Source organism: Crocuta crocuta, unplaced genomic scaffold (genome assembly GCF_008692635.1).
Source record: "Crocuta crocuta isolate KB4526 unplaced genomic scaffold, BGI_CrCroc_1.0 scaffold51, whole genome shotgun sequence".
Taxonomy (NCBI): domain Eukaryota; kingdom Metazoa; phylum Chordata; class Mammalia; order Carnivora; family Hyaenidae; genus Crocuta; species Crocuta crocuta.
The window spans coordinates 139,829-162,946 of record NW_027527624.1 but is presented as its reverse complement, the minus strand read 5'-3'; the positions used below and the strand labels follow the sequence as shown (position 1 = coordinate 162,946).

General features: G+C 35.8%; 1 protein-coding gene across 3 annotated transcripts in view; it reads right to left on the bottom strand.

Moving 5' to 3' along the window:
- The window catches only part of LOC144238239 (cadherin-18), a 595,479-nt gene that overhangs the window by 527,908 nt on the left and 44,453 nt on the right, over positions 1 to 23,118 (bottom strand). The window lies entirely within an intron of this gene.

The following is a 23,118-nucleotide window of genomic DNA, read 5'->3' as shown; positions in this document are numbered from 1 at the left end:
AGAGATGGGAGAAATATGCTTTTAGATTGCACAGCTAACTGGAACACTATCGGAAACAAAGGTTTGCAGTCTTATTAACCTAAATTCAAAGTAATTTAAACTAAAACTGTAGCACTCAGTTGAGCAAATGTTTGCTTTCAGACAGTCCATTGTTAAAGTTTGAAAAGCACAATCTATTCAGACTGACTGTGAGTTTGCTACTCAATAGAGAAAAGCAATTAGGAAGCAGAGTATTAGCAAGTGTCACTTACAAAATAAATATTTACTGTGAGCCTTACAGATGTGAAAAGTCCCATTTCCACATATAGTCCTAATTGGATTTCAATGGCTTCCTAAGTATTCTATTAAATCTTTGATACTCTTTTTAAAAAGTTTCAGTGCCATATTCTTTTCTTAAGCTTTAAAAATCATTAAATCTAGCTTAGGCCATCAATTCCCTAAAATTAAGAGTGTCTATTGGTATTTTGTCCCAAGGTATCCATTAGTATTAAGTCATTTCAAAGTATAATTTATGAAACATTTGCAATTTAGGAAACACTGTGGCCAATCAGAGTGTACATGATAGTTTTTGTTATTATTAAAACGAATTGCAAATATTTTTAATGTTTTCTAGTCACTGAAAAATTCTCACCTGAATGTTTATTAAAACATTCATCTTTGGGGGCACCTGGGTAGCTCAGTCAGTTAAGTGACTGACTTGATTTTGGTTCAGGACATGATTTCATAGTTCTTAAGATTGAGCCCCAGGTCAGGCTCTGAGCTGATAGAATGGATCTTGCTTGGGATTTTCTCTCTGCCTCTCTCTCCCCCTCCCTGACTCCTGCTTGCTCTCTCTCAATAAATAAATAAACTTAAAAAAAAAACCTTTAAGCTCTTTCTTAAAAATATTAATTTCTGAAATTATTNTTAAGTATATCAGTTGCCAAAGGAAAAACAAGTCAACTGAATCTTAGTATTCATGATCTCGTGTATCATACCACCAGGTTGAACAGCCTCATAATATGCATAAGTTTTGAAAAAATATTTCATATGATAAATAACACCACCGTCTTTAAGTCATAATAATGTTTGATATAAATGTTGAGTACATACTATGTACCTACCCTTTTGTGAGATCATTTATGACTTTTATTATATTGGGATTTCAGTATAGGCTAAAAGCATAGGTATTGTTATACCCATTTTGTCTGATGTGGGATTGGGGTCTCAGAATTTTAGGAACTTGGCAAGAAATCCCAGCAGTAATTAAATGACTAAACAAGATTTTGAATTTCAGTTGGCTCTTTATTCTATAAGGATTCCCCTAATAGGTGATTAGTTGATTAGGAATATCCAGAAGCACACATTTCTAGTCCTTAGTGTTGATCTGATCTACAGAAGTTAAGTAAATCTTCTGATTTATTATCAAAATACTTAGCAATTTCTTCTATGTGAATGTTGACATGCTCATAGTCTGAAAAGTTTTTTGTTGTTTTGTCTTATTTTTAACAGTTGTATATGATTCATTTTCTTTTTCGCCAGCTCCTTTTAAATACAACATTGATATCAGTAGGATACAATTTCAAAGCAGAATTGATTTCAAAATAAAATATTCTCTACAATGCCTGCGTTTTTCAATGTGAACTATTTATATTGCTTTAAAGAGAATATAACTCAAATAGTTTATTTGCTAATAAAGTGTGATACACTCAAAGCATCTCTGCATATATTTCTTATATCACTATAGCTGTACTCTGAACCGATAGCAAATCTATGTAGTAATGATCAAGTGGCAATTTTACAAGGCAAAAACATTGATAATGTAAAATAAAATCATAGATGTATAGCTAAAGGGCAGTCATGAAATACCATTGATTGGAGAGTTCTCAAAGAGTATGCTAGAACGTAGAGTATCAGAGGTATCATGACCATAAAAGTTGACATAAAGTTTCAACAAGACAGTAAAGTCGTAAGATCTTCAAGAACCACCAAAAAGCCTTACGAAAAATAAATGATTTGGGGAAGCCTATGTGGCTCAATTGGTTAAACAGCTGATTTCGACTCAGGTCATGATCTCAGTTTGTGAGTTCAAGCCGCACATTGGGCTCCATGCTGATAACTCAGAGCCTGGAACCTGCTTCAGATTCTGTGTCTCCCTCTCTCTCTCTGCCCGCCCCCTGCTCAGGCTCTGTCTCTCAAAACTTAATGTTAAAATAAACTAAATAAATAAATGATTCAAATACAAGAATTGCTAAAATATAACAAACTTTGAAATAAATTGAAAACTACAAGAACGAAACCACATAGTCAATGTTGCCCTGAGAAGAGTCTGCTTTGAACAGCACTTGTCTTCTCTGAGGCTCTGTGGTAATATTTGTGTAGTCTAGTCTACTAAAGGATCTCAGTGGATTTTTACTACACACCTAAAACCACGCGGGAAACTTAATTCAGGAAAGAATGGAAATGTACTAACCTTTCCATTCTTACAGGAAACCTTTGGTTTGCAATTCTATTAACAGCAGGGAAGAGATCAGAACTGGACACAAAGTCAGGAGCACAGACATGCTCAATTTACAAGATGTTGAGAGAAGAGACACTGATAAAACACAAGAAACAGGAGAAACAAATTTAATAACATAGACTTAAGTTGAAAATACAACTAAGAAAAATAGTGACAGATTAAAGCCATGAATGGGAGGAAAAGTGAGTGTGGAACAGGAGTCTTGTCTTCTGTTAAGACAGGAATGAATAAATAATAAAGTTGATTAATGAATAAATAGTGGTATATAACCTCTTTTTATGGACTTGACTGTAACCCACCTTTAAGATACAGAAAATATTAGAAGTTGGCCTCTCGGTGAATTGAAGCCTGGGGATTTTTTCCTTATATGGGTTTGTATTACTTTTTTCTTTAATATTTATTTTTATTTTTAAAATGATAAATGGCAAGTCTGCTGTACAGCTTTCTTTGGTTTCATCATGCTGAAGCCAAACAACTGTGACTTAGGGCCATTGCAACTTGAAAAATAAAGATGTACAACAAAAAGGTAGAGTATCAGTGGTAGTTTCTCCTAACTATACACACGTCCTGAGTCTCTCAACAGTCAAGTATAATCATGTGTTAGGAAAGGATAAGAACTCAGTGGTTTACAAATGTTTTAATTCACATTTTTATTTTTGAAATGTAAATGGGGACATGTACCGCCTCATGTGAACCATTAAATACACATTCATATACTTTTATAAGCTAAATATCTTATAATCCAAAATATTGCTTCATTCTGACATTTTGTTTTTGCATAGATATATTAAGCTACTGCATGACGCTTCAGATTATATTTTTGTCTAAGGTCAGTAAGAAGGTTAATGCTTAGCCATAGTCAGTTCAAGTAGAGTATGGGTGAAATGCCAGTTAAGCAGAATAATGACAGTCCCTTACCAACCAAAATAACACAAAATAATTACAGATTCTAACCAAGGCAGTCTTATTTTTAACCTATAACTGTCAGGACATAGTCTGGCATTTAGTTCTTTGGAAACTATGCCTTGTTTGTCCTTTTTTGGTTGCAGTATCATGGGCAAGGCTTTCATTTTCTATAGTCATCTATATTTTACAAAAGGAGCTTGAATCAGAAAAAGGCAACAGAGTTTTTTTTAGCAAAAAGTCACCACATTGACTTTACTGCACTTGCTTATGATCTAGAAAACAGAAAAAACATGATGAAAATATATTACACATAGCTTCTTAATTGTGGCAAGTGTGATTACAATTGGCAGGAAGAGAAAAATTCTTTTCTCATATATTATGGGATAAAATTCTTTTCCTACTTTCTGGCATATGCCCAAGGCATAACTTAGTCTTTTAATAATAAAGGTTGTATGGAATGATGAAAAGTACGTATCTGAAATACATTCTTGCTAATTTTTCTACAATAATGTTAAATAGCTTACTGTTATGCAGATATTTTTCAATGTAATTGTGATGACACTAAAGTCAGTTTATGAGGTAGTTCTTCTATAACATTTCTAGCATTGTAATGTTTCTATATAATTATACAGTTCTTAAGTTATGATTTTAGTATGTTAACAGATAATATTAAAAATGTTTTTTACATTTATTTATTATTGAGAGATGGAGAGAGACAGAGCACAAATGGGGGAGGGACAGAGAGAGAAGGAGACACAGAATCTGAAGCTATCAGCACAGAGCTCGACGTGGGGCCTGAACCCACGAACCGTGAGATCATGCATGAACTGAGCTGAAGTCAGACGCTCAACTGACTGAGCCACCCAGGTGCCCCAAAGATAATATTTTTAACAAGTTTGTGACTCAATCAACCAATTGTATAGTTCTACAAGTCACCCAAATATTTAGATAACAGTTATGGGCATATTAGGAATGAAAAGATGATGAAACATGCAGATGAGGACAAATACAGAAGTACATGGATGGGTGCCTGGATGGCTCAGTCAGTTAAGCATCTGACTCTTGGCCTCAGCTCAGGTCATGATATCATGGTTCATGGGTATGAGCCCCTCATGGGGCTCCATGCTGTCAGTGCAGAACCTGCTTGGGATATTCTCTCTCTCTCTCTCTCTCTCTAAATAAATAAACTTGAAAAAATTAAGAAAAAAAAAGAACACATGGAACTGAAAAATAATTAGGGCTGTAGAAATAGATTCAGTGGTAATCAACAGATTTGGAAATAATTTCTTTATCACAAGAGTGGAAACAGTGGACATGATTGACATTTCTGGTAGAAACGTGTAAGGTGAGAAGTATCACCTCAGTGCAGAGGAAAGCTCAAGTAAAGGGGCTGGTGAGAGATTCTGGATGTCATTATTTGAGTTCATACACGATGGCCTGAATCAGCTCTCACTCCCAGATTTTCAGCTGGATAAGTCATTAAAAATGGATATGTTTCTGTCTAGTGTACAGATAGATACTAGTTTCACAGGTCAAGATGGATTAAATACTTAAGAAATTTTCTCCTAAATGCCATGCCCTATTCTGAGAAAAGCTGAAAGTCAGAGAAACTGCATGAGGTTGCATTTGTAGTAGTGACTGAGTTCTACAGAGATTAAAAAATGAAGATGTACTTGTCTGACTACAGAGACTTCAAAGATTCACCTGGCACACTAGAAAAATGGTATCTTAAGACTCTAGAACAAAATGAAACAGGACATACTTATCTCAGGGTAAATGATATTATGCTAAAATTCATGTTTTTTTTAACATACAGTGTGTTTTTTTTAATTTTAGGTATACAATATAGTAATTCAATAATACATCACCTGGTGCTTATGACAGCAAGTGCACTCCTTAATCCCCACCACCAACTTAACCCATCCCTTCACCTACCTTCCCTCTGGTAACCATCAGTTTGTTCTAATTTTTTTATGTTTATTTTATTCTGAGGGAGAAAAAGGGAGAGTACACACATGAGGGAGGGAGGGGCAGAACGAGAGAGGAAAAGAGAGAATTCCAAGAAGGTTGGTTCCATGCTACCAGCACAAAGCTCAATTCAGGGCTCGATCCCATAACTGTGAGATCATAACCTCTGCCAAAACCAAGAGTCTGATGCTGAATCTACTGAGCCACCCAGGCAACCCTGTTCTCTATAATTAAGAGTCTGTTTCTTATTTCTCTCTCTCTCTCTTTCTCTCTCTCCTACCCTCCTTCCCTCCCTTCTTCCCTCCCTTTTTTCCCCTTCTCTTATTTTTCTTAAATTCCACATGAATAAAATCACATGGTATTTGTCTTTCTCTGACTCACTTATTTTGGTTAGTATTAATTTTCTAGCTCCATCCATGTCTTTGCAAACAACACTATTTCCTTCTTTTCTTTTCTTTTATGGCCAATTTTGGATATAGAGATGGAGAAATAGAGATATAGATATATGAGAGATAGAAAAATAAATATAGATATCTAGATCATATCTTCCTTATCCACTCATCAATCAACGGATACAATGGACACTTGGTCTTCTTCCATATCTTGACTGTTGTAAACGCTGCTATAAACATAGGCATGCATGTTTCCCTCTGAATTAGTGTTTTTGTATTTTTGGGGGGTAAATACCCAGTAATATAATTACTGGATCATCGGATGGTAGTATTTTTATCTTACTGGGGAATGTCCATAACTGTTTTCTACAGTTGCTGTACCAGATTCCATGTCTATAAGAGGGTTCCTTTTTCTCTACAGCCTTGCCAACACCTGGTGTTTCTTGTGTTGTTGATATTAGCCTTTCTGATAAGTGTGAGGTGATATCTTATAGTTTTGACTTGTATTTCCATGAGGGTGATTATTAGCATATGTTCAAGTATGTATTGGCTATCTGTATTTTCTTTGAAGAAATTTCTCTTCATGTCTTCTGCCCATTTTTAAATTCTATTGTTTTATTTTGGGGGTGTTGTTAAGTTTTAAAGTTCTTTATATATTTTTGAGACTAATTCTTTATTAGGTATGTCATTTGCAAATATCTTCTCCCAATCAGTAGACTGTCTTCTATTTTTGTTTAGTGTTTTCTTTGTTGTGCAGGGGCTTCTGATTTTGATGTAATCCCAATAGTTTGTTTTTGCTTTTGTTTTCCTTACCTCCAGAGATATATCTAGGAAGAGGTTGCTAAGGCCAATGTCAAAGAGGTTACTGCCTATATTCTCTTCTAGAATTTTTATGGTTTCAGCTTTCACATTTAGGTTTTTAATCCATTTTGAATTTATTTTTACTTATGGTGTAAGAAAGTGGTCCAGTTTCATTCTTTTCTATGTAGCTGTCCAGCTTTCCCAACACCGTTTGTTGAAGGGACTTCTCCCCATTGGCTATTCTTTCCTGCTTTGTCAAAGACTAATAGACCATATAGTTGTGGGTTCACTTCCGGGTTTTCTATTCTGTTCTATTGATCTATGTATCTATTTTTGTGCCAGTACCATACTATTTTGATTACTATAACTTGAAATCTTGAATTGTGATGTCTTCAGCTTTTTCTTTTTTAAGATTGTTTTGGCTATTTGGGCTCTTTTGTGGTTCCACACAAATTTTAGGATTATTCTAGTTCTGTGACAAATGGTGTTGGTATTTCAACAAGGATTGCATCAAATGTGTAAACTGATCCGGGTAGTATAGATATTTTAAAAATATTTGTCCTAATACATGAGCATGGAATGTTATTCCATTTCTTTGTGTCTTCTCACAATTTCCTTCATCAGTATTTTATAGTTTTTCAGAATGTAGGTCTTCCATCCCTTTGGTTAGATTTATTCTTAGGTATCTTACTATTTTTGATCCAATTATAGATGGAATTGATCCCTTAATTTCTCTTCCTCCTACTTTATTATTGGTATACAGAAATGTGACAGGTTTGTGTACACTGATTTTGTATCCTGCAACTTGACTGAACTTGGTTATCAGTTCTAATAGGTTTCTGGTGGAGTCTTTCATGGTTCTTATATAGAATATCATGCCATCTACAAATAGTGAAAGTTTTACTTCTTTCTTGCCAATATGGATGCTTTTTTATTTCTTTTTCTTGTCTGCTTGCTATAGCTAGGGCTTCCAGTACTATGTTGAAAAAAGTAGGGGTAGACATCCTTGTTTTGTTCCTGACCTTAGGGGGAAAGCTGCTGGGAGCCACACTGGCCTCGCTGGACGACAGTCACAGCGAGGAAATGGCAGCGTTTGCACAGCTCCTGCCATGAGAAACAAAATTCAAATCTCCTTCTGCTACTACTGGCTCATGTTTGAAATGAGGCTGCTGGTATTGACCAGGCCTCACAATATTACAAATCAGACCGATATTCCCCACACAGATTGCTCATAAGGAAAAGCATATTCCTGCCTCTCCAAATGAGATTTTAGATGAAATTACTGTGGATGATTGTCAAAAGGCTCTTCCTGTGGGCCTTGCAGATCCAAGACTTAGATAATAAAGGGGGTTAAGAACACAAGAGTTACAATTGAGCCTGGCCCTGAGACAAAGAGCCTAATTTAGAGTTAAGGAACAGATAAGGGCAGAACTTAAGTTAATACTTTTACCTTTTGTAACTGGTGATGTATGGCAGTCCCTTCTCTAAGGCCACTTTCCACAAACACCCTCCCTTACACTGGCAGCTGGGATGAGGATAGATAAAAGTAGCTAAAAACTAACCCAAAAACAAAGGCTGACACACTTAAGGCCTCCATGGTGTTTACACATTCAGCATGGAGTCAAAAAATTTCTACAAATAACTTATTAACCAATTCAAAAACATTGGTCCTCTTGTGAGCCAGGCGGAATGACTCCCAGCCTATCTATATACAACTTCACCTACGGCCTAATCCTAGCGTCATTAACTTAGAACAAATATGTATGTCATTCTGTCTTTCATTAAGAACATCCTGTTATTTCCGTAGTTGTAAGATTTACTCAACTTCATCATGGTTGGGTTAATTCTGCAAGAATACTTCCAAAAAACCTGTTCTTGTACACTTTTCAAAGCATCTTATCACAAAGAGTTTTCCATTGTAAAAATTCATTTTTCTGATCTCATGTTGTCGTTGGACCTTTAAATAAAGACACCAAAACCGACAGGACAGAGATGCCTGCCTGGTGATCAGAAAGAATCTCGGGGCTCTCTCTCTCTCTCTCTCTCGCTGGCACCGTCCATCCTTCAGGGACCCCTGGACTTGCTGGAGTGGGTTTCCAGCAGAAAACCTTCCATTTTTCTCCACTAAGTATGATGGTTGCTGTGGGTTTTTCATGCATGGCCTTTATTATGTTGAAGTATGCTCCTTCTAAACCTACCTTGTTGAGAGCTTTTATCATGAATGGATATTGCACTGTGTCAAATGCTTCTTATGAGTCTATTGAAATGCTCATGTGGTTTTTATACTTTCTGTATTGATGTAATGCATCACACATAGACTGATTTGCCAAGATTAATTCTCCCTCCCTGCAGGCTGCCCACATTCTATGGTTGATGATGAACAGAGGAGGAAATACAATTTTGCAAACTTGCTTTAAGGTGGAATAATGTTCAGGAGGCATTCCAGCCTCAAATCTCAAGGAAGACTCTATGTTATGCCTATGTTGTCATTCAGTTTCTTTCTTTGCACAATCCTTGCTCCGTCTCCCCATATGTGTTGATACTGAGAGAACACCTACATAAACATTCTACAGATGGTTTTCTGCACTAAAGGCTATTCCCTAGAGAACTGAATCTAAGATATATATTATATAATGGGTGTTTAATATGTGATTTTTTTTTTTGTATCACTCTCCCCTAAATATCTGCTACCTAAGGATGGAATATTTCATCCCCAAATATCAGACACATAGTAGATGCTCAATAAGTGGGTGTCACATTAGAGAGCTCTAACTCTGGTATATTCATAGACTGATTTGCTCATCATCTTTCATGACCTATCTCTGTCCATGTATATCCTCCCTGATATAGCACTGACTATAATAACCAGGTTGTCTTTAACAGATTATCTCTAAATTCCTCAATTACTCAGATTTCTAGGAAAAATGTATATTCATTTTTAGCTTTTTCTTATTTTATCATCATTGAATGAATTAAATGCTAGAGTCAGGTACATAGGTGAATGTAATCACCTGTGGCCACAGTCAGACTTGACTGTGTAAGGCTGTGCCCTGATGTCAGAACACAGGAAAAGACAAGGGTTCTGTCAAGGGTTAGCAGACATAGCAGTCTGAGAAATGGGTATGTTTGATAATATCTTGATCTCAAAAGACCCTGAAATGCAACACTTTTATGCATACTTCTGTGAAAGACTTCATCATAATCTAATAAAATCATGGTTTTATTTTATATAGCCAACTCTTATAAAATGTATAAGGAAATTATTATGTTAGGCACACAGAACACCTATTTCTGACTTATTATCAATGGGAAATATAAAATCACTTTTGATATATGTTCAAGGCCACTGACACATTAACTCAAGCCTAAGATATTCCTTACTTGTGAAATATCCTCATGTTAAAGTTTGGCAACCATACAAAGTAAGTTCTAAATTCTCAAATCTGGATTTCAAAACACCTATTCTTTAGTTGAATTTTGTGGTGGGTGGAGGAAGAGGGAAGAGAGAGAGACAGATTGAGAGAGAGAGAAAGAGATAGAAAGAGAGAGAGAGATCAGCTCACCATTATAAACCATATAGACAGGCTGTCTAGAAAGGATTTTTGTCAACAGGCAAGTGAGATACATTCTGTGAAGATGCTTGGGAACAGCAGGAAAACACATGTTGTATTTCACTCTCTATTTGTATTCTGCCCCCTTGCTTGAAGAGTCAGGCTAGGTGGGCATTCACAAAATAAGTAAATAAACTGGCCCAAGAGTTGGCTCTCAGGGAAGCTAGCTTTATTTCAGCTACTGGTGTTTCAGAAATACAGCCTCAAGACTGGAAGAAATGAATGAAGTGAATTTAGAGAACTTTGTGGACTCATCCCATACTGAGTTAACATACAGGTTCTCTTTCAAAGGAATCTGGTGGTATTGGAGTCAACATTTAGACTTTCCCTGACCTGAAATAGAAGGTCCTTTATCTAATGACAGGAACGCATAAGCACCTGTCATTATTAGCAATAGCTGCTGCTGTCCATGGAAGAAAGGAATTGGCCCTTTGCCAACATTAAGTAGGGCTGGCACACTGAAGTCTTCAGTTTATTACTAAATTTAGAATCCAAACGGTATCTGAATGTATGTTCTAAATTTACAAATATGCACTTGAATGTGCAGGAATGGATGAGCTGCTTTTCAAGAAATAAATCTTCTTTGACCTTGAGAGAGAGGTGTTCACTTTTTTAATTTTTATTTTTTTGTTGTTTTGGTGAGTTTTTTGGGGGGTGAGGGTTGTTTGTTGGTTTCAGCTCACTTTAATGAAAAGTAGTCTCAGGTTCTAAGCACATACATCAAGTGTCTTTATTTCTCTTTTGAAGAAAGCTAAGAAAAGAATATCCTTTACCCAAAATTGCTGAAACAAGTTAGGAAAACAAAAGGATTAGTTTATTTTCATACTAGCAATCAATAAAGTACCAGCTCCCATTGACTTGTCTCTTTGTGTAGATTTGAGATGTCATCCATAAGTAAATGACAGTCATTGGATTAAAATTTCCACTTCATGAGGAGAAAGACCACTTGTCTTGTTAATTGCAGTATTCCCTATTTTAAGCATAGCGTCTCTTAGACAGTAAAAGCAACAAAAATATTTGTTCGGCATGTGAATTCAATGATAACTTAGGACTATATCCTTTATAAATTTCTATCGTAACAACCGGGTCCACATAAAATCTGAAAAACTCAGAAGAGGAAATTATGAATTTATTCCAACTACTATAAAGGTTCTAAATATTTTTCTTCTAAATACTTTTAAATTATCCTAAAGAATAGTTTATTTAAAATTCTGTTCTATAATTTAACATATTTTACTCTACTGCACTAATATACATATATAATACACCATTTAACTTACTAATTACTAATAGTTTATTACTTATTAATTAATTACTAATTAATCAATAATTCATTATTAATTCACTTAATAAATATGGTGTGTTAGATACATTCTAGACACTGGGCCAGACACTGATCTAAGCACTGAGGTTACAAAGCCTGCTTTCATGAGATCTTGCATGTATTTCCTATCATTTTATTTATTAATTAAGCTTATTTATTTTTGAAAGAGTCAGAGAGAGAGAAGGGTCAGAGAGAGAGAGAATCCCAAGTAGGCTCTGCACTGTCCTACATGGGGCTCAATCTCACAAACTATGAGATCATGACCTGCGCAGAAATCAAGAGTCAGTCGCTCAACTGACCAAGCCATCCAGGTGCCCCTTCACTATCATTTTAAAAATGATATGTGTCACATTTTCCCATAATGTGTTTGACTATTATGTGTGGATGACATCTTTGGTCTATATAAAGAAACACAGAGGTCAACTTTACTCCTGAAGTCTTTGAGAATATGGAACTCACCTCTATCTCTCTGGGACCAGAATTATTTTTTTCTCATCTACCTTAAATGATAAATAAAGACTTGATATGTGTTGAGAAGGTGGTGTGTTGAAACCACGTTTACTTACACAAAATATATATGAGATATTTTCAATACTCTTAAGCATTTTAAATTAATTAATCATAAATTACCTTTAGTTGCTAAAGACCCTCCCAACATTATGTAAAAATAAAATGATCTTGGGATGCCTGGGCTCCTGATTTGGGCTCTCCCATGATTGTGCTTTTTCTCTCTCTCTCAAAACAAACAAACAAACAAACAAATAATAATAAAATGATATCACCTCACCAACAGGAAGAGATCCTTTCTCAAATCAGTATATTGTTAAAGTGAACATGGAATTCAAAAGAAGAAAGTTTTTAAAATATGCTTATGGCAATCTTCATAGCATAGTAATTTAAAGTAATGCTTATAGGAGAATAGGTTTCCAAAGTGTATACCAAGATGGGCTCCCGTGTGGCTCACTCGGTTAAGTATCCGATTTAGTCACAGGTCATGATATCACCATTCATGAGTTCCAGCACTGTGTTGGGCTCTGGGCTCAGAGCCTGGAGCCTGGTTTGGATTGTGTGTGTGTCTCTCTGCCTCCCTCACCCACGTTCTGTATCGCCCTCTCAAAAATAAACATTAATACACACACACACACACACACACACACACACCAGGAAAATATAATAAAACAAATAAAATTCAGTGGTTTATACAAGGCCATTTGTGGAGACTAGATTTTTTTTCAAATAAATAGCATCTTTGAAGGTCATATAAGAAAAATATTGAGGTCATATATGAGAAAAACTATACATCTGGACTATACATTAAGAAATATGTATCTTTAATAAAAACCACACCTAAATCAAAAAGCTATTAACCATAACGGTAATTTCTCTTAAATTATAATACACCAATCTTAGCAGAGATTGATATTGATATTGGTCTGTCCCAAGTGACTATAGACACTGAGCAGCAGTCCAGATTGTATTAGAACTATTTTTTCTCATAAACAAGTGAAAAAATAAATATACCAAAAAAAACAAAAAATCACAGTTGTGTTTGCACTATTCTTAAAAGGCAGATCTTACAGCTATTGTATATTTATGTTTCCTAAGTTCACAGTTAAGATTAGTGAGCCTTCAGCATTAAGTGGTATAAGTTATTTCATGAGCACCATTGCAGGGGGAAAAAACTCTTTAAATTTTAGATCTACATCAGGGCCCCATAATGAAGCAAAAATGTTTAATTTCTTCTCAGGAAGAATTAATGAAACTTACTTGATGTAACTTATGACTTAGGCTCCACCTATGAAGAGCAGAGATTAAATATTTTCCCCTGTTGTAATAACATTTTGTAGTAGTACATTCAAGTTTCCTACCCTAACCAAGGATCACAGCACAAAATCAAACATCCTCATAAAAATTACATCAAAACACGCTTATAGAGAATAGACTACAAGGGCCTGGAAAGCAGATCTTAGAAAAGTAAGACTCTAACTCAGTATTTGAATCTGTCTTGCAAGTTTATGAGTGTATCAACATTATATATATAAAATGAAAAGTATGGCACATCAATCTCAGGTTTAGAAGATCATTAACTAATATCCTCTCAAAATGCTGTTGCAGTTTTAACTATTATTAAGCTGGCCAAGTTGGAACTCAGTAAGTTATGATTTCTATCAACAACCTGAAAATGACAATTAAAATAACATCAATATATGAACTTCAGTGGCAGCAACCATGTATTATCTAGCAAGATGCTGTAGTTTTAAATTATGAAATGTTACTTTTTTAAGAAAAAAATATTACATTTCTTTTTTTTTAATTTTTTTAAATGTTTTTTTATTTATTTCTAGGAGAGAGAGAGAGAGACAGCGTGAGCAGGGGAGGGTCAGAGAGAGAGGGAGTCACAGACTGAAACAGGCTCCAGGCTCTGAGCTGGCAGTCAGCACAGAGCCCGACGCGGGGCTCGAACCCACGAACCGCGAGATCATGACCTAAGCGAAAGTCGGACGCTTGACCGACTGAGCCACCCAGGCGCCCCTACATTTCTTTATTTTTGCAAGACAGAGAGAGACAGAGCACAAGCTGGGGAGGGGCAGAGAGGAGACATAGAATCCGAAACAAGCTCCAGGCTCTGGGCTGCCAGCACAGAGCCTGATGTGGGACTCAAATTCACAAACTGTGAGATCATGACTTGAGCCAAAGTCAGATGCTCAACTGACTGAACCACCCAGGCGCTCCATGAAATGTTACTTTTATAATTACTATATTTTTAAAAATATGTATTTATTTATTTGAGAGGGGCAGGGGAGGGTGGAAGAGAGAGTTGCAGGCAGGCTCCACATTGTCAGTGCAGAGTTTAACACGTGGGTCCATCCCATGAACCGTGAGATCATGATCTGAGTGAAATCAAGTATTCAACTCTAGACCAACTGACCCAAACATGTGCCACTAGTATACTTTTTTAAAATATACTTTTAAAAAATGTTTTAATGTATATTTATTTTTTAGAGAGACCGAGAGAGACAGAGCATGACTGGGGTAAGGGCAGAGAGAGACAGAGACATAGAATCCAAAGCAGGCTCCAGGCCCTGAGTTGTCAGAACAGAGCCCGATATGGGGCTTGAACTCACAGACTGTGAGATCATGACCTGAGCTGAAGTCAAATGTCCAACCAACTGAGCTGACCAGGTGCCCCTAAATATACTTTTTAATATGAAGCAAAAGACTGTAGTAATCTACTTAAATTAAACTTACATTATTTAATAAGGAATTAGGTTCTACTCTTTGTGCCTAATTTTACAACTGAGGCCTACTTAATACCACACTAATATATATAACAGCTCTGAAAGAAAATTTAAAAAAAATTAAAGGACTATGCTTTATAATATGATTGGAAGAAATAACTTTTCCCCTAAGATTAATTTTGTCCTCGAAATACAGCACAGGAAAAAAATAAGGAAATTTTTAAATATAGCAATTTAACTCACATTTCTCATAGATTCAATAGTTATGAAAGATATCCTAGGCATTTGTACACATGCTCAGAGTTCTTGCAAATATAATATATCCCATCGGTTGAATTTAGTATTGCACTGTCTTCATTAAATGTGGTAGATCATTTACTATTAGAACTTTCAGGAAAGATTTACCTATGAGTCTCCTTCAATATCTTGCCTTAAGTAGTATTGAAGTAGTTTTGTAATGAGCCCTTAAAAAAACTAGAATATTTCAATAAAATATGCATAATATCAAAATTTGATAAAAAGTAAATAGTACCCAACTTTGGAGCATTTAAATATATAAAGCGAATATTAGAACAGAAGGGAGAAATATACAGGATTACAATTAAAGTAGGGGACTTCAATGCCACATTTTCAACAATGGAGAAATCATCCAGACAGAAAACTGGAAGGAAACATTGGACTTAAATGATACCTTAGACCAAATAGGCTGACCAGAAATTTGTAGGATATTCCACCCAACTGCAGCAGAATATACACTCTCCTTAATGGTATACATGGTACCCATGGTACACATGGCCCGTTCTCAAAATCTGGCAGTGTATTAGGCCACAAAACAAGTCTTAATTTTAAAAGATTTAATCATGTCCAGCATCTTTTCTGACCACAAATGAATTAAACTAGAAATCTATTACAAGAAGAAAACTCAAGAATTCACAAATACATAAATATTAATCAATACAGTTATAAGTGACTAGTGGGTCAAGGAAGAAATCAAACAAGAAAAATATCTGAGAAAAATGAAAATGGAAATAAAACATACCAAAACTTACAGGATTGAGTGAAAGCAGCTCAAAAAGGGAAGTCTGTAGTGATAAATACCGAGATTAATAAAAAAGGAAAGATCTAGAACAACCTTTCTTACAACTCCAAAAACTAGAAAAATAAGAACAAACTAAGGCCACCATTTGGAGAAGGAAGGAAATAAAAACCTGCATGAAACAAGTGAAATATGGGCTAAAAATTAATAGAAGAGATAAATAAATCTTAGTGCTGTTTTCTGAAAAGATAAAGAGACACATTTGACTAGAGTACCCTAGAAACAGAGAGAGAATACTCAGAGTAAAATTATAAATGAAAGACAAAACATAACAGTAGATGCCACACGAATGCAAAGAATCAAAATAGAGTAAATTGAATAATTATGAAAGAAAAATAGAGCAACCTAGAAGAAATGGAGAAATACCTAGAAACATACAGTTTACTAAGACTGAGATATGAAGAACTGGAAAACCTGAACAGACTGATTACTAGTAAGGAGATTGAATCAGCAGTCAAAAACTTCCCAAGCAAAAGCCCAGGACCAGATGGCCCCACAGGTATTTTATCAATTACCTAAAGAATAGTAATCTTTTTCAAACACCCTAACACCAAAGCTAGATAAAGACACCATAAGAAAAGGAAATCACAGGCTAATAATATCCCTGATGCAAATAAATGGAGAAATCCTCAATCAAATATTAGAAAAGTGATTTAAATATATTAATATGATCATATACCATGATCAAATGGAATTCATTCCAGGGACGCTAGGATGGTCCAACATTTGCCAATAAGCCAACGTCATACACCATATTAACAAAATGATGGATAAAAATCATGTGATCATCTCTATAGATGCAGAAAAAGCAGTTGACAAAATTCAACATCCTTTCATGACAAAAAGTCTCAACAAACTAAGAATGAAGGGTATATTTCTCAACATTAAATAAAAGCTATAGAGACAAGCCCATAGCTAACATCAAACTCATGATCAGTAAAAAGACAAGAGTTCCCACTCTTGACATTTTTATTCAACATCATTCTGGAAGTCCTAGCCAGAGACATTAGGCAGCATGCATAAATAAATGGCATCCAAATCAGAAAGGAAGAAGTACAAAGTCTACATTTGCAGATATGATATTATATATAGAAAACCCTAGGGACTCCATAAAAAAATGTTATACAAATTCAGAAAATTTCCAGGATATAAAACATGTAAAAATAAGCAGTGTTTTTATATACTAACAAACCATCAGAAAAGTATTTTAAATTCAATTTACAATGGTATCAAAAGAATAAAATGCTTACGAACAATTTTAACCAAGGAAGTGAATTATCTGTACACTGAAAACTATAATTTATTGATAATAGAAATAGAAGACAAATGGAAAGTTATTCCATGTTCATAGATTGGAAGAATAATGTGAATATAAATATTGCCCAAAGCTATTTTCGGATCCAATGTATTCCCTGTCAAAATTCCAATGAGATTTTTCACAGAAATAGAAGAAACAGTCTATATATTTACATGGAACCACAAAAACCACAAACACTCAAAGCAATTGAGAGAGAAGAACAAAACTGATAGCATCACACTCCCTGATTTCAAACTATATTACAAAGCTACAATAAACAAAACAGTATGATATTGGCATAAAAATTAACATAGATCAAAGGAAGAGAATAGAGACCCTAGAAATAAAACCATGCTTATATGGTCAATACTTTACAGCAAAGGAGGCAAGAATATACAATGTTGAAACAGTAAATGGTATTGAATAAACTAAACTGCCACATACAAATGAATTATTGGACTCCTATTTTACACCATACACAAACCTAAACTGAAAATGAGGGTAAGACTTGAATGTAAGACCTAAATTGTAAAAGTCCTGGGGAAAAGCAGGGAGTGTGCTGCTTAACATAGGCCTTGGCGATGATGCTTTGGATTGGACACCAAAAACAAAGGCAAGCAAAGTAAAAATAAACTAGTGGGGCCACGTCAAATTAAAAGCCTCCACACAGCAAAGGAAACCATCAACGAAAGTGAAAAGGCAACTCCTGAAACAGGAGAAAATATTTGCAGAACTATGTGATAAAAGGTTAATATCTAGGGGCACTTGGGTGGCTCAGTTGGTTGAGCATCCAACTTTGGCTCATGTAGTGATCTCGCAGTCTGTGTTTTAAGCCCTGAGTCGGGTTCTGTGCTGACAGCTCAGTACCTGGAGCCTGCTTTGGATTCTGTGTCTTCCTCTCTCTCTGCCCCTTCCCCACTCATACTTTGTCTGTCTATCTCTGTCAAAAATAAATAAACTTTTAAAGAATTTTTTAAAAAGTTAATATCCAAAATATATGAAGTACTCCTACAACTCAATGGAAACAAATATTTTGATTACAAAATTGGCAAAGGACCTGAACAGAGATGTTTTCAAAGACAACATACAATGGCCATCAGGTACATGAAAATATACTCAACATCACTGATCATCAGGGAAATGGAAATCAAAACCACAATTATCACTTCACACCTGTTAGAACAGCTATCCTGAAGAAGATTTAAGTGTTGGTGATGATGTAGGGAAAAAAAGGAACCACTGTGTACTGCTGGTGACAATGTAAATCAGTTTGACCGCTACTGGAAACAGTACAGACGTTCTAGAAAATATTAGAAATAAAAAGAAATATATATTAAGCAATCCCACTTCTGGATGTAGATCCAAAGGAAATAACATAAGCTGGAATAGATATCTACAATCCCATATTTATTGCAGTATTATTCACAATAGGCAAGATGTGAAAGCAACCTAAGTGTTTACCAACAGATAAATGGATAAAGAATGTGTGTGTGTGTATGTGTGTGTGTACTTGTGTGCATGTGCACAGAATGAAGTTCTGCTTAGCTATGAGAAAACATTTCCTTTCACTTGTAAAATTATAAATGGACTTTGAGGATTTGTCCTAAGTGAAATATGTCAGACAGAAGAATACTCTGTGATATAACTTCTCTGTGGAAGCTATATAAGCCAAACCTCAAGAAACAGAGAGATAATGGTGGTTACCCAAAACTATCAGGTGGGGAAGAACAGAAATGTTGATCAAAGATCACAAACCTTGAGCTCTAAGATGAATAATTTTTAGAGATCTCACTGCATTATATACTTGAAAATTAAAAACGAGAAAATCTCCACACACACACACAAACTTGAATTTATGGGACATGCTGATGTCAGCTAAGGCTATGGTGGTAATCATTTTGCAATATAGAAGTGTATCAACAGGGGCGCCTGGGTGGCTCAGTTGGTTGAGCATCTGGCTCTTGATTTGGCTAACGTCGTGATCCCAGGGTTGTGGGATCAAGCCCTGCTTTGGGGAGGATTCAGTGTGAAGCCTGCTTAGAGTTCTGTCTCTCTCCCTCTGCCCCTCTTCCTTACTTATGCTGTCTAAAATAAAAACTAAAAACAAAAAAACTATATCAAATTAACAAATTGTATACCTTAAACTTACACATTATGTCGTTCAGAGCTCAATAAAGCTGAAAAAGCCCATATAATGAAAATATCAAATGCTTTTTGAAAAGTAAACTAAAAAAATTTTAAATAATTGGATTACCTTCAACATATAAAATGTTCATTGAATAGATATTAACTAAACTAAACATCAGAGTAACAACATGACCTGCCATGTAAAATCGGTTTGGTGAGAGCAGGCTTATGTTAATTTTAGATTTATGAATAATTATAGTTAATAACTTAAATATAATTTATGTTAATTATATTTAAGTTATTAACTATAATTAAATAGAAGTATGGCCTATTTAAATGAACTCATGTATGTATTCAGATGTTCATACAACAAAATATTATGAAATATATTTGCCAAATATTACCAATCTTCACACTTGGTAAGTTGGAATGGGAGAATTATCTGCTTCTGTAATAGTGAAAATTGTTAAAAAGTATATGCAGAAATTTGTATTTAAAACCAAATAACGAGGACAATAGTAAAACTATCAGCATGCAAATATAATGGTGAAAGGATTTATTGACATGCATTTAATAAAAATGGTGAATTAGCATTGGTTTAGTAAATCCTCATTTAGCTGCTAAACAAAATATCCCTTTAAAAATTAATATGTTATTTACTCTAATTTTAATTTGACGTGTACTATAGAAAAATCTGCAACCGAGAGGTTATTTCTTTTTTTTCCATAATTTATTTTTTTNTTTCTCTCAGCATAACACCCTCAAGTTCCATCCATGTTGCTACACATGGCCAGATTTCATTGTTTCTCATTGCCATGTAGTATTCCATCGTATAGATAAACCACATCTTGATCCATTTGTCTGCTGATGGACACTTAGGTTCGTGCCATGTTTTGGCTATTGTTGAGAGTGCTGTTATGAACATTGGAGTACATGTGCCCCAATGCATCAGTACGCCTGTATCCGTTGGGTAAATTCCTAGCAGTGCTATGCTGGATCAGTTCTACTGTTACTTTTTAGAGGAATCTCCACACTGTTTTCCAGAGGGGCTGCACCAGTTTACATTCCCACCAACAGTGTAGGAGGGTTCCCGTTTCTCCACATCCTTGCCAGCATCTAGAATCCTCTGACTTGCTCATGTTAACCACTCTGACCAGCATGAGGTGGTATCTCAGTGTGGTTTTGATTTGTATTTCCCTGATGAGGAGGGCTGTTGAGCATCGTCTCATGTGTCTGTTGGCCATCTGGATGTCCTCTTTGGAAAACTGTCTGTTCATATCTTCTGCCCATTTCTTTACTGAATTGTTTGTTTTTCGGGTGTGGAGTTTGGTGAGTTCCTTATAGATTTTGGATACTAGCCCTTTATCTGATATCATCTGCAACTATCTTTTCCCATTCCTTCAGTTGCCTATTAGTTTTACGGATTGTTTCCTTTGCTGTGCAAAAGCTTTTTATCTTGATGCAGTCCCAATAGTTCGTTTTTGCTCTTGATTCCCTTGCCTTTGGGGATGTGTCAAGTAAGAAATTGTTGCAGTTGAGGTCAAGGAGGTTGTTTCCTGCTTTCTCCTTTATGGTTTTGATGGTTTCCTGTCTCACATTCAGGTCCTTTATCCATTTTGAGTTCATTGTTGTATATGGTGTGAGAAATTGATCTAGTTTCATTCTTCTGCATGTTGCTGTCCAGTTCTCCCAGCACCTGTTAAAGAGGCTGTCTTTTTTCCGTTGGATACTCTTTTTCTGCTTTGTCAAAGATTAGTTGGCTGTACATTTGTGGGTCCAATTCTGAGTTCTCTATTCTACTCCATTGGTCTATGTGTCTGTTTTTGTGCCAATACCACACCGTCTTGATGATGACAGGCTTGTAGTAGAGGCTAAAGTGTGGGATGGTGATGCTTCCCATTTTGGTTTTCTTTTTCAGTATTACTTTGGCTATTTGGGGTCTTTTGTGGTTCCATACAAATTTTAGGATAGTTTGTTTTAGTTTTGAGAAGAATGCTGGTGCAATTTTGATTGGGATTGCATTGAATGTGTAGATTGTTTTGGGTAGTAATGACATTTTAACTATATTTATTCTTCCAATCCATGAGCATGGAATGATTTTCCATTTCTTTGTGTCTTCAATTTCCTTCATAAGTTTTCTATAGTTTTCATCATACAGATCTCTTATATCTTTGGTTAGGTTTATTCCTAGGTATTTTATGGGTTTTTTTTGTGCAATTGTGAATGGGATCAGTTTCTTGGTTTCTCTTTCAGTTGCTTCATTGTTGGTGTATAATAATGCAACTGATTTCTGTATGTTGACTTTTTATCCTGCCACTTTGCTGAATTCATGTATCAGATCTTGTAGGGCTTCTGGTGGAGTCTGTCGGGTTTTCTATGTAGAGTATCATGTTGTCTGCTAAAATTGAAAGTTTGACTTCTTCTTTGCCAATTCTGATGCCTTTTATTTCCTTTTGTTGTCTGATGGCTGATGCTAGGGCTTCCAGCACTATGTTAAACAACAGTGGTGAGAGTGGACATCCATGTTGGATATTTCTTGATTTATATCTTTAGGTGGGTCAGAAAACTACAGTTAATCATCACTCCCATGGCAGTCAAAATGCCCAGCACTCTCCTAAATCCATTTGATTCAAAGATCTGTTCCATGCAAAACCCAACAATGAAGGTTAGATTACCCTCCTTTCTACACATGAGACAACAGATAGAGAGGGGCCAGGCAACCGCCACATCATGTAACTGAAAAGAGGTGGAATCAACATCTGAACTCAGAAATGAGATTTAAAACCAGTTCTTAATTAGCCAACATAAATATAACATAAATATAGCAGCAGTCTACGTGTTGCCTTGTAAGACATCAAATGTGATGGCACACTGTTAACCATCAACATGAACAGGATGGTTATGAAGGTATTTTATTATGTATGTTAAATATATGAGAAAATGCCTTTACCTTCCTGGTTTGTAACCTGATGGAAACATCATTGATTTGTTTCTAGAGGTAACCAAACTAGGCTTTATTGGCATGGGAGCAATTATCAAAAGGGAGAGAGAAAATTAACACTGTGGGCTTTTCTTAAAAAACAAGTTTATTATAGAGGATGAAGCTGACAGGCATATGTCATGATTAAAGCTATAAATATGGGAGCATGACAGGGAGGGAATGGCAGAGTAGGAGGATCCTGAGCTCATCTTTCAGGGAGACACCACGGCGACAAGGACTTATAATGAACTTACTCTAAACACAGCTGGAAGAGTGGCAGAAACTTTCACTGAAAGAAGGTCACATCAGGAAAAGTAGGAAGGGCGGAGATGTGGTCAGGAATCCAACTCGCAGTTGGGCAACCCACAAGCAGGATGTATGCCATAGACATGGAAGAGTAAGAGGATCAAGTCATACACAACAGCCCTGGCCCTAGAGACCTGTGAGGAGAGCATAGCACCAGATAACAACTTGCTTTGAAAATTGGTGAGACTCAGCTCCAGAAGCTTTGAAAATCAGTGGGGCTTCACTCCAGGAGAGCTGAAGGGCTACAGAAGACCAAGTCTACTCTTAAAGGGCCAGGAAAGTCTATCAGTTGGCCTGAGACCTAAAACAGAAGCAGCATTTGTTGTTTTTTTATTTCTTTTAATGTTTATTTTAGAGAGAGATAGAGAGAGAGAAAAAGAGAGTGAGAGAGTAAGAGAAAGAGAGAGAGAGAATGAGCAGTGAAAGTGGAAGCCTGGAGAATGAAGGAGACAGAGGATCTGAAGTGGGCTCCACGCTGACAGTAGAGAGCCCTATGTGGGGCTTGAACTCATGAACTATGAGTTCATGACCTGAGCTGAAGTCCGGTGCTTAACCAACTGAGCCATCCAGG